The sequence below is a fragment of the Marmota marmota genome, unplaced genomic scaffold (assembly GCF_001458135.2).
Source record: "Marmota marmota marmota unplaced genomic scaffold, marMar, whole genome shotgun sequence".
Classification (NCBI taxonomy): domain Eukaryota; kingdom Metazoa; phylum Chordata; class Mammalia; order Rodentia; family Sciuridae; genus Marmota; species Marmota marmota.
Genome location: NW_025999949.1, coordinates 7,653,028 through 7,665,863, shown reverse-complemented (window position 1 = coordinate 7,665,863; position 12,836 = coordinate 7,653,028). Strand labels below are relative to the sequence as shown.

General features: G+C 38.1%; 1 long non-coding RNA gene across 2 annotated transcripts in view; it reads right to left on the bottom strand.

Annotated features, from left to right (window-relative positions):
- LOC125616517 overlaps positions 1-12,836 on the bottom strand; it is a 171,963-nt gene that overhangs the window by 140,317 nt on the left and 18,810 nt on the right. Inside the window, exons 1-3 of one of the 2 annotated variants that reach the window (XR_007347153.1) lie at positions 9,124-9,232; positions 2,113-2,298; positions 933-1,025 (exon numbers count right to left, since the gene is read on the bottom strand). This is a non-coding gene — a long non-coding RNA (uncharacterized LOC125616517). Of the gene's footprint in view, positions 1-932; positions 1,026-2,112; positions 2,299-9,123; positions 9,233-12,836 lie in introns of those variants that run through there. The other variant, XR_007347152.1, reaches the window with a different exon arrangement.

Sequence of the window (12,836 nt, the reverse complement as noted above, 5' to 3'; positions counted from 1 at the left end):
TATGCAAAGTTGTTTGCCTTTGCTACTCAAGGTATGGTCCTAGGACAAGCAGCACCAGCATCACATAGGCTCTTATTTAAAATGCAGAATCTCAGGTCACACATAAAACAAACCGAGTCAGAATCTGCATTTAACAAGATTCCCCAGGCGATACATATGCACCTTCAAGTTTTAAAAACACTTCATCAACCAGTGGAGGCCTGTGATATCAAGTGTTCTGACTCAACACAAACATTTTACACAGAATTCACCTTCAGATTTCCCAGGAGCAGTGAGAATGTGTGAAACATGGGATGGTTCCCACACAGGTGCTTTAGATGACCTTGAAACTTGATACTGGGGATTTAGTCGCTTATCTAGTCAATCCATGGGAAGAACTCCTATTCGGAACCAACTTTAAAGTTCCTGTTCATGTGACAATGACATCTCAGGGGAGAGGGCAGCTTACATTCAACCATCTTACATTCAGTTTACTAAGGAAAAGCCTATCCTTTGTTTCCTGGACACATCCTAACTGTTCACAAGAGGATGAGGCCAGGAAACGGAATTGAATCATATCAACTTTAAAAACCAAGATCTTAATCAGGAAAACGGCACATTGCAGAGCTTGACACTCTACAGAAAAGGGAAGTTTGAATTTTTAACCCTTAGCTATATCCCATTCTTTTCTTCTTCTGAAGCTTTTTATAAGAATTATTTTTGTAGTGATTAAGCTGTTTACTGGTGGATAAGATCTCTTGACATTGGTACAAAAATTACCTGGAATTTATGAAAGCTTTCGAGTTTTGCTATGAAAGAAAAAATTTGCTATGTAATTATGATACCATTCATCTTTCCTCTACTCTCTCTCCATTTTCATGAACAGATACCAATGCAATACATAAGATGAACAAATGGGATGATTTGGATATGAAGCATCCCCAGGGACTCACGTTTTGAAGGCTTGGTCCTTGAGGTAGCAATGTTCAGAGGTGGGGCCTTTGAGAAATGCTCAGATTCCGACATGAAGTGTCTCCCCAAAACACCTGTATTAACACAGAAGGTGAAATGATTAGATATGTCTGGAACCTAGTAAGTGGATTGATCCAGTTGGAGAATTAATAATTTGAAAGGTAACTACAGGCAAGTGGGTCATGGCTAGAGGAAGTGGGTAGCTGAAGGTATGCACTTGGGGATTACGTCTTGTCTCATCTCCTTTCCCCCACCCCTTCACTCTCCCTTTCCTTCCTGGCCTCCATGTCCCCAGCTCTTCAGCCACAATATTCTGCCCCATCTTGGAGCCAGATCAATGAAGTCAGCTAATCATGGACTGAGATGTCTGAAACCTTGAACAAAATAAACCTTCCTTCCTCTCAGTTGTTCTTGTTAGATAAGTGACAAAGAAACTGACTTAAACAGAATTCATTATTGAGAAGGGACATCCGTAATGTGACTAACCTGACCATGTGGGTTTCTTTCATTTTTTTAATATTCATTTTTAGTTGTCAATGGCCTTTTATTTACATGAGGTGCTAAGAATCTAACCCAGTGCCTCATAAATGCTAGGCAAGCACTGAGCCGCGATCCCAGCCCTGAGCATATAGTTTTGAAGCACACTAGACACACACACACACACACACACACAACATTTGGACAAGCCTATTCTGTTCAAGGTACACCAGACAGGCTAGAATGCTTTGAAATTGGGAATATGTGAGATGAGGTCAGAGAGGTAGGCAGTGGCCAGCCCACAGAAAGGAAGTAGGGAGTCTGGTTTGAATGGAGCTCCCCACATACAGAAAACAGTGGAGAAGCAGTCAAGTAGACGGTTGCATAAGTTAGGATATAACAACTGACAAGGCCCGCTGCTAAATGAGCTATGAAAGGAGAACAAAACAGAGGATTCGAAGATGTCTTGTAGCCATTTCTTTAAACCAAAGGGAATATAGGCACTATAATAAGAATAGGAGGAACTTTTACAGGGGAAGGGTCCAGGTTATTTATTGGAGAAAAAAAAAAACGTTGAAGAATGAAGGACAACATATCCGTTTCTGCCCTAAAGGAGCAAATTACTCAGTGGAGGAACACAGAAGGAAGAAATTTCAATAAAATGGGGTAAGTGCTCCTACTCACAGTATGCGTAGAGTGCTGTAGAAGTCCCTAGGAAGCACACTGGCACCATTCTTTGGAGGTTAGGGTGGACTTCCTGGAGGAGGTAACGATCCATTGCTTGAATGAAGATCCAGTGGTAAAGAACTTTGCGTTTTCACAAAGCTTCAGATGGTTGAGAAGGAGCACAAGGCAGGAAATAGAGAAGGGCTGGAAAGATAAAGACACACCAACCATGAAAAACCCTTTCGATGATAATCAGGCTTTCTAGATATGCAAAGGACAATGGGATGTCAGAGGAAGTAACATGTAAGCTGGGAAACCCAGAAGACAACATTTTCCTTCTGTTCACATTTCATTGGCAGAAACCTAACATGGACCTCACAGAGCTGCATGGGCAGGGGAGCAAGTTTGCCCGTGAGCCCAGGAAGAAATAGGCGAGTTCTAGCAATGTCCACTGCAGGGGGAGAACAATGATCATGTATTAAATACCAAGTCATCAAATCATCCATCTTCAGTGGGAAAAATGGAAGTATAAAAAGTGATTAAAGTTCCAATCTGTGAATATTCATCTACTGCTATAGTATATAAATAAGAAAGTATGTACACTGTCACCAAATTGGAGCTCTCTGCCAAATGCCTGAACTCCTGAAACAGGAACAGGGAGAGCCCAGGATGGCTGCCAATTGGAAGAAATTTGCCAAGTATGTTAAGATACCATGGACAGAGAAAATAGTGATTTCAAAACTGATCTCCAAACAGAAAACCACAAGTACAGATGCTTCAAATTGCTGTGGAGGGCTGTGTGTGTGTGGCCAAGGGAGTAAAGCAATGATTGTTTAAAAAAAAAAAAACAATGGTGTGATTCTCCTGAATAACTCTAAAAAAATCAGCCAGCTTTTGATATTACAGGGAAAGTCCAGTCTGGGAAGCCCAGTCTGATATGATCTCTGCTGAGCTCATTGATGCTTGAACTCCATTACCTTAGCCTTATTTAGGTGAGGGACTTGGCATATGTTTGGATTTGGATAGAACCCAAATTAACCCCAGGTTCTGCTGTGTGGTCTTGGACAATGAATTCAAACTTGTGAGCCTCAGCTTCCCCATCTAGTATATGGTCATAATAATGCATATTTTACTATGTTGTTATAAAGATCAAGCTCTTAAAACCTATAAATCACATAATACCAGGCTTGGGTTGTCATGAAATCTCAATTAATGGGAACTCCTCAACCTCATTTTTCAGTTCTCTGGGCTCAGGAGCAGTTTTTGGATAAAACCCATTTTTAAGCTATTTAAATTCAAAATAACATGACTATTTTAAAATGTACGAAATAATTATATACAGGAATTTTTATAAAGTTCATTTTAATTAACCAGTTTTGTGATTTTAAAAAAAAAAAACACATGAATCCTATTAAGGTCAGATCAATTATTTTTCATAAAGTGCTGACAGGTCAAGTCAAATATTTGCCCCATGTTTTCCCATTTGCTAGGGATTATAGCTGTCCTGGCAGAGGGTACGGTAACACCCAGTCATGCCCACAGGGTCAATGGAACACCTCACAGTGTTCAAAAAAGATCCATAAACACATAGCCTACAATGGGCCCTCGGGTACCCCTAAATTTCAGCACTGTATTAAGAGGCTTTAAACATCAACCATCTATTCTGCAGATCCCCTAGGAGATCTGATCTGATCTGTTCCAGGGCTCATGCCACAGAACAAACAGGTCACAAAAAAGGAGGGAGAGAATTAAGGAGGGCCAGGACATTTGTGCTTAAATATTAGTTCTGTAAAACAAATGAGGGTTAAATATGAAAGGCATGCAAGGTTTAAAAGCACTGTGTCACTTCCTATGCAAATTCACCAGGCTGCCAACATAGGAAGGAAAGACAAAACCATAAAGGGAACTCTGAAATCTGGTTTCAGGGAACAGTAAGACCAAAGTAGATGACCCAACATTCTGAAACTATGAGGTTCAGCTCATCAATTGTTCACTCACTAGGGCCCAAGTTCTTTCATTCTATTCCTATTGCCTCTGCACGTGCTCAGGACAAAACAGACAACTTCTAAACACGGTCTGTAAAGTAAGAATTCACTTCAAATCCCACTACTCTTATCTGCCTAGATCCCGATTCAGTCTTTCTTGTGAGATGATTGCAGAACATGCATTAAAGAGGGAGCCAGAAAGGAGTGGTCAAGTGCACAGTAGAAACTCACAGCTCAAAGAGCCCTGCCTTGATCCCTAATGGTAAAAGTGACTTCACTAAATTACATTGCGGAACCTTGGTTGTATTCCCTAATATGTTTTATGAATGCTTAACCAGCTGATCTCTTTGTAAGAGCTTCTACATCCCAGAACAATCCCAGACCTGTTGCCTAGAGTTGTTGTAGCATCTCTTCTCACTCTCCATCATAACCTGATTTAAAAGTACATGGCCTGCCCTACGCCTTGTATTGTCTTTTCATCTCTAAAAATCCTATGAAATCTTCTGCTTGTTTAATTGTCTACATCTAGACTATTTGTTATGATTTAGATATGAGGTGGCCCCCCAAAAGCTCATGTGTGAGACAATGCAAGAAGGTTTAGAGATGAAATCATTGGGTTAAGGCTCTCATAATCTAATCAGTGCAATAATTCACTTGAATAAATTAACTGGGTGGTAACTGCAGGAAGGTAGGGTGTGGCTGGAAGAAGCAAGTCTCTAGGGAAATGCCTTTGGGGTGTATATTTTGTCCCTTGTGAGTGGAGCCCTCTGCTTCCTGTGGACCACACCCTGAGCTGCTTTCCTTCACCACACTCCTCATCCATGGTGTTCTGTCTCACTTCAGGCACAGAGCAATGGAGCTATCAACTGAGACCTCTAAAACCATGAGCACCAAATAACCTTTTTCTCCTCTAAAATTGTCCTCTTCAAGCCTTTTGGTTATAGAGGCAAAACAAAAACAAAAAAAAACCAAAAAACAAAAAACACACCTTAAACAGCATTCATATACAACAATACTCTTACCAGAGAAATAGCAACTGGTGCATATTCACCTGTCTTGTTAAGTAAATCAGAATAACCATTCCTCCAGCCTTGGCTCATGGCTTCAAGAGCTCTAACTCTTCGGCTGGAGTTCTGCTGGAAGTGCAGGTTATATTCTGTCTTATAGGAACAAATTCTGGAAGCATTTAATGCACTTGAATTTCACGACAAGGTAAAAAAAAATGCTACTCATTTATTTTCCTGTCAACAAAATATATCATTGTATACCCAGTGGCCTTTCACACATTAAAAAAAAATCATGATGAAATTCTCATTTCTGAGGCTGCATCATGCTTCCTATCGACTTCCTGGTTAGTACACTTCCTTCACAAAGTTCAGGACTTTTACATGTTGAAAGTCATTGAAAATATACACACTACACCACATTCTTGTGGAAGATATCTAAGGATGTCTTATGGCAAAAAAAAAAAAAAAATTCCATAAAATATATTTAAATAATTCTAACAACTTTATTCCCAGCTTAAAGAATATAATGATTAGTTACATATGTTTTAAAGTTTTAGTATGCCAAAAAATTCTATAATTTAAATCTTCTGTCTGGATTTGGGGAAGGGGTGGCGGGGGGGAAGCTAAATCTCAAACCTGCCAATTAGATAAAAAGGAAAAAAAAAAAAAAGACTATATTTTAGCATAACCTAAGCCAAGCAAATCTGTTTCTTGGCCCTCTGATGGGTAGTTGATGATCCTCCTTGGAAATTCAGACTTCCTCCCTCCCTTCTCCATTTCCTTGGCAGCCGTGATTATTTTCTGGGTCACTCCTTCCAGGCCTCCTCCACTTTCCCCCAGTAAGTCACCGCTGACTTGTCTTTATCCGTCTAGCACACTTTAGCTGGGGCTGCTGGTAATCTATAAACCTGAGAGCCGTTTTCAACAAAGTAGAGCTTTAAACATTAACAAGACGTGCGTTTGGGGACATCTACAGGCCGTCTGCTGCCATCAGAGGAGGGAAGGAGCCAGCCCAGGTGAAGGCTTGGACTACCCCAGGTCAGGGCACCATCACATCCTGCACGCTCATCTTTTCTCTACCAATTAGTCTTCACATGTGTCACCATTCCAAAAGACGACTCGTGGATCTTAAATCTACAAAGTCCAGTCTATAAATATCTATTAAAATACTTTCTTGAAATGATTATATTCTCTACCACATATTTCAAAAAATATTTTGAAGTGACTCACTTTTGTAATAGCTCTGGGTTATTAAAAAGTTAGGTAAGTCATTTCATGTTCAGACTTCAAAGTACTTTGGAAAATCTAATAACAGAAGAGAACAAAAAGTTGCATGCTCCAAGATTGAAAACAAGATATGAAACGGGTATTGAAATAGTCAACGTTTGCTGGGTACAGCGGCACACTCTGGTAATCTCAGACTCAAGAGGCTGAGGGAGGAGGATCGCAAGTTCCAGGCCAGCCTCAGTAACTTAGTTTAAAAGATTAAAAAGGATCGAGGATGTAGCTCAATGGTAGAGTGTCTCTAAGTTCAATGCCAATACTGGGGCAGGGAGAATCTGATTATTATAATTATACCTAAACATTTACCAAACACTATCATCATGTCAGACTCCAATATAAGTTAATATAGCAGAAAGTGCTTTTATAATCAACACCACAACCATCCACACCCCTCGGAGTTAACTCTTTCAGAGATAAGAAAACAAAACAGTGGGAATGACTTCCCAGTAATGGGGTAGAGCTGGAATTCCACTCTAGGACCAATTCCAGTGTCCTTCCATTTAAAATTGCTCGGATCTTCAACACAGATAAAGGAATTTCAACCATATCAAATCAAATACCACCACCCTTCAAAACATTATATAACTTCTTGCTCTTCTGAAAGATAGAAAATACAATCTGCCTACAAACTTAAAAATATAGAATGCCCTGTTACATAAAGCAGACATAAAAAGAATGCAATTTATAGTACCATTTCACTATAATTCAATATGTCAATATATTAAAAGAAATACTGATATAAACAGCCCAAAATGCAAACTGGTAAAGACATGCTACATTTTTAACTCCAGGATCTCATGTAGTTTTGTCATCAATGATGAGATTTGTCATAATGAGTAACAACTCTTGGTAAAGTCCCAGATAGAATGAAGTAAAATCTTTATGTACACAACAGTTGCACTCTAGCAAATTCAATTGATACTTTAAAATGCATAAAAATACCATGCATTTATATGTGAAAAGATAATTTGACTTTTCTTCCAGATTTTTAGGAGGCTTTTGCTTATATGGATATCTGGGAAGACACTGAAGTCAGCAGCCCAGGAGATGATTATTTATCCTGCAGGACTCTCCTGAACATTGTCAGACAACCAGCTTTCTATGTTTCTTGCTCACTAAATGCCACCAGGGCCTCTCAGTCACTGAGACCACCACAAACACTCCCACCTTCCCAGATTTCCACACCCTGGCTTAGAAGGGCAACTGCCCTTCCTGAGGACCTGGTGTAACTGATGGAATGGATGGTACTCTGAAAACAAAGAAAGGGCAAAAATAAAGCAAGAAACTAGTTAGAGATGGGAACATTTTCTTTAGAATACTATACTCTAAGGAAAACTGACATTGAACTTTAAACAAACAAAAATAGATCTTCCAAGCTCTTGTAGCATTTTGTTGTAACATTTTCTCCCTTCTCCCCAGCAGAAGGCATCCATCCCCTGATATCACCATGCCTTTGGCTCTTGCCTGGATCCTTTTCTAAAAGGAGCTTTGGAGAGATACAGTCTACTGAGAGGGAATGTTCATCTGCTCTCAGCATCTCTGACAAGCTTCATCACCTCCCCTCTTTCATTTATCATTCTTCCATTATTTCTAGCAAATACTGCAAGGAAGCAGAGGGACAAAAATGAGCCCCGAGAACAAACTTTTTTGATAAAAGTGAATTGATGCTACAAAAAGGGGCTATGACTCTTCTAGAAATTTCATTCACTCAGCAAACATTACTAGGCTCCTTCAACTCGCCAAATGCTGCGTTCTGTATATACCCTCCATCTGAAAGAGCATCACGCTTAGTGGGAAGACATAATAGTCTCAAGACACTGTGGAAAAATACTATAAGTTTAGGATGGTATCCATAATATGGAAATTCACAGAAATGATGACCAACCAATTCTTGAGGAGAAAGAAACCCAAGGCTCTGAAGAGTGAGGTGGGAAATGAAGAAAAGCGTATTTCCAGCATCAGGAATAACGTTTAAAGACTTAAGGTCAAGAGAACTTGCCTGAGCCAGGAAATAGTGACTAATTCAGCTGTTCTTGGATGGGACTGAAGTGACAAGGATTCAAGTTACACGTGTTAGAAGGTGGCAGATCATGCTGGGTCATATTTGCCCCGCTAGAGAGACTAGACTTTACCCTGAATCACATGGGATCCTTCTGTAAGGTTCTCATTATGAGATTTTAATTTTTAAAAAAACATTGCAGCTCCTTTTGGAGAATAGCTTAGAGAAGGGCAGTGGTGGAGGCAAGAAGACCAATAGCAAAGATCGGTGTTGTTCCAGGTCAGAGATGAGGGGGGCTGGGGCTGAAGTAGTCCTGTGAGGGTGCACAGAAAGGGACGCTCTCAGTTATGATGGACAAAGGAGAGAACAGGATCAGGTGACTGCCTGAATCACAGAGGTAAGGGTGGCTCCTATGCAGGCCTCCCGCTTCATCCCCTCAGTGGAATGTGGTGCCATTGACCAAGATGGCGGTCACAGAAAGAGAAGGTAGTGTGAAATGAGAAAGTCAGGGATAAATTTTGTGGCAAAACCTCCACTTATAACTAATGTCTCAGTGGCCAATTTTTCTGTTCACGGCTATTTACTTTTAGAAGATCAAAACTAAGGGAGGCTTTGATTTTCAGTGAACTTATGTTCAAAATAAGTACGTTGAGCATGGAGGAGGAGAGAAAGCAACTTAATCCCAAATTAGCAGCTAATTAATTTAAGCGAATGATATAATCAATGGGGGAAAAGAAAACATGATTTCAAATACCTGATCAGCTGTTTGTTAGCTGTGCAAGTTTTACAAGTCTCTGCCTCCGACTACCTCATTTCTTAGCGTTATGAAAAAAAAATTAAATCAGATGCAAAAAATGTCACATAGCACTTACTACAAAGTACTGAAAAATGTTTTTCTCATTTCTCATTCTAACAAGTTGATCATTAAGTGAAGTCTTCCTTAAGTAAAAGGGCAAAATACAATGTTCCTAAAAGTAGTTAGCTCTGTGGCTTGGCGCAGGATAAAACTTCTAATACTCATTAACTATACAAGTTATCCAAATATCTTAAAGCTCAATGTCCCCATCTTTTAAATATGAAGATGGCATCTACTTTGCAGGTTTTTCCAAAGATTGAGTGAAATGACATGTGAAAAATACCTAAAATAATTACAATAGTAGATGCTCAATAAATCCTACTAAGTAAGCATAGGTGGCAAAAATTTTAATCCAGTAGTTTAGAAAGGAGATAAGGATGAAGGCCTAAATGGGGTCTTCTAAATAGAGAGGATAGTTGATGTAAGGTTGAGATTGGGAACAGATGCTCAAAGAGGGGAAATGTATTTACTCTTCAGGAGAGCCTATATTTAGAGAAGATGGGAAAGAAGAGATTAGTCAAAGGAAAATAGAACCAAGGATTAAAGTGCAACAAATACTATCAGATTAGAGGGAGGAAGTAGGGACTAATCAAGTAGTAAATGGAGCTCAGAAGTAGATAATGAGACGCCAAGCAAAAGACTTTGAATTGTGGAAACTGGATATGAAGGATGAAGAGCAGTTGCTTTTGAGCTTACAAGAGAGTGAACTAGTACAAAGTGAAGAAGTCAGTAAATATATACCAGTTATCAAATATAATTTACAGACTGTGTGCAAATGAGACTGTCTAGATATTTTTGTTTGGGTTTTTTTTTCCCCCTTTTTAAAATTGGCTTTGAGGTGGGGAGGCTACTTTGATTTAGAGTCAGATAATGAGATCTGCAGAATTGTTGCTTTGAAAAAGTCAACCCAAATGACTATAAGGACCTCCAAACATTGAAGCATATAACACTGGTAGTGAAGGTTTGAACTACGCTGTCAATAAATGAGTTTATAACTGTTTGCATATGTACTAACATTGTACATATATGTACAAGTTCTAGAAGTTTGTTTTAAAAAATGAAGCCACTAAAATGTACTTTCTTACCCAATACTGTAAATACTCTCAGTTGATACTGCTGAGCTAATAGTGAATAACAATGTTTTGAAAATGTTTCATGAAAACAAACTATGTATTCTCAATGAACAAAACAGTTTGAATATTTTAATTATTTTTTTGTGTTTTTTACATGTCTTAGTGAAAATAATAGATGCATTTGCTATATTACAAAAGGGTGAAGAGACATTTGACTTCTATGACTACTGCTTTCACTTTACAGTGTTACGAGATTGTCCTCGTGTTAAAATACAAAAATTTCACCATTGATTCAGATAATTTATTTTGATGGGTAAATTATCTATTTAATGCTTTCCCCAATATATCATCCTTTAAAGGATGTTTTCTTTTTAATTTCTGTGCCTGATATATCCTTGTCATTTTTTCTACTCTTTACACTTTGTTACTTTAGATTTGTCTCTTGGAAACAGAATATATTTGAACTTGAGTTTTTCTTCTCTAATTTAACATAAAATTTTTTACTTATTAAATTACAAACATTTGTTCTTTCATATATGTGTTTTGACACACTATTTACAACTTCCCCTGTCCTTTAACTTGCTTCCATCTTTTGCTTTGTGGATTATTGCTATATTTCCTTGGTTTTCATCACTTAAAACTCACCTAAAGTGCCAGAGCGGTCCTGAAATAACTTTCTTCAGATTAAAATGCAAGAATATGTCCCCTGAAAAATAAATGTTTTTGATTCCTTTAATTATATCCACCTACTCGTTTATAAAATGTAGCTTTCGTTATTTACAAACTAGGATTTTTGAAGCCCAGATCATTTTTATTGTATCGATTTTCTTTGGGCATGTTCTTATATTCAAACTATATTTGTATTTATATTCGCAGCAAGAATATGGGCTTATAGATATGTGTTGCAGTATTCAACAAATCCTTTCATAGCCTAATTTGTCTTTAAGTTTGTTATTAGGTCTTGCTCAAATACACAAAGTATATTCAAAGGTAGATGGGTAATATTATTTGAGTCTGATTTTATAAGCCAGTTTCATTTATCGTCATGGTTTGTTTATTCTATTTCATATAGAACTTGCATAAAGAGAAAAAAAAAAAATGGGTCCAAATTTTTCCCAGGTCTATAAATATAGTGCTTTAGAGTCAAACATTAATGTTGTGTGGAAATGTAAAAACAGTTTTCATTTGTAGCTGCATTGGTTTGCTTCTTTTTTTTTTTTTTTTTCATGCCTGGACACTTAAATACAGTGCTTTCCACCTCTGAAACTTGACAATTCATCAGGGTGGGCATAAGGATTGTTCTCTTTTCATCAGCTTCCCTTGCTATTTAAGTGAGTTTGCTTCATCTACTATGGTTTTTTCTTAGATCAGAAAAGCTTTATATTCTTTCCTCCTCACTCCCTGTACTGGGGATCAAACCTAGGGCCTGCTCAAGCCCAGCAAGTGCTCTACTATTAAGCCACATTCCCATGCCCCTAGCCTTCATTTTTCTGATTAAAAACTCTCAGAATAACGAAATACTTGTAAACATCTCCTATGCCCTTTACTGCCTCTTTTGATATTGTAAGTCATGCTACATCATTTCTTAGTTTGAATACAAGATTTTTCTTATTTTCATCTGAGTAAAAGCCCCTTTTCTTTCACCCTTTGTCTTATATATACATATGCCAGTCATCTTTTAGTAGTGTAATGTATTTTATGTTCTATATTTTATTGAAAATCCAAAGAAGATAGTTCATAGAATTTGCCTTTGTTTTGTGGTTTTAATAACTTCCAGAAGTCTGATTTTTCTGTACAATGAGAAAAATGTTCCCATTCTTTACATTATGGAATCTTTATATAAAGTTGAATATTCTTCTTATCCAATTCCTTATCTTTAAATGATGAGTGCTTTACTTAGGACACAGGTTTTCCACAAAAACAGCATAAGAACATTGTCCTTAAGAACCCGGAATCTTCATTCTAGTTAATGTCCACAAGCCTGAAACAAAATCCTTAGGCACCTTAATACACCACAGTATAACAGTTCTCTGTGCAAATTCTATAGCCCAACTACCTAGGTCCAAACCCCAAACCTATCTGAGGAGTTGTGTTAATTATATACGTGGAGAAGGCCCTTTGGGGTTATGGTGAAAGAAGAATTTCAAAAGCTTAAATTCTCCTCTCTAAAACTGTAATAATAGTTTCTCTCTCATAGGGTTATGAGGAGAGAAAAAATTACTATATGTGGAATATTTGAAATAATGCCTTGGCACAGTGTTGTGTAGCATGTTTGCTACTTTTAGGAAACTTTAGCTTACAAAGAGATTGTGGGGAGGTTTTTTAGGCTCAGCATTGGTCCATATCTGTGCACTTTCCAATAGGAACTGAACCAGCCAGAGAAATAGAAATAATTGAAGACTCAGAGTGAGTGGAAAAATCTCTGTTAATCATCCACTCCATTCTGAGGAAATTGTGCCTCCACAGAGCCAGTTCCTCTTTGGATGTGCTACCCCTGACATCATGTTCTAACAATTCCGTAAATCCCAGGATGTATAT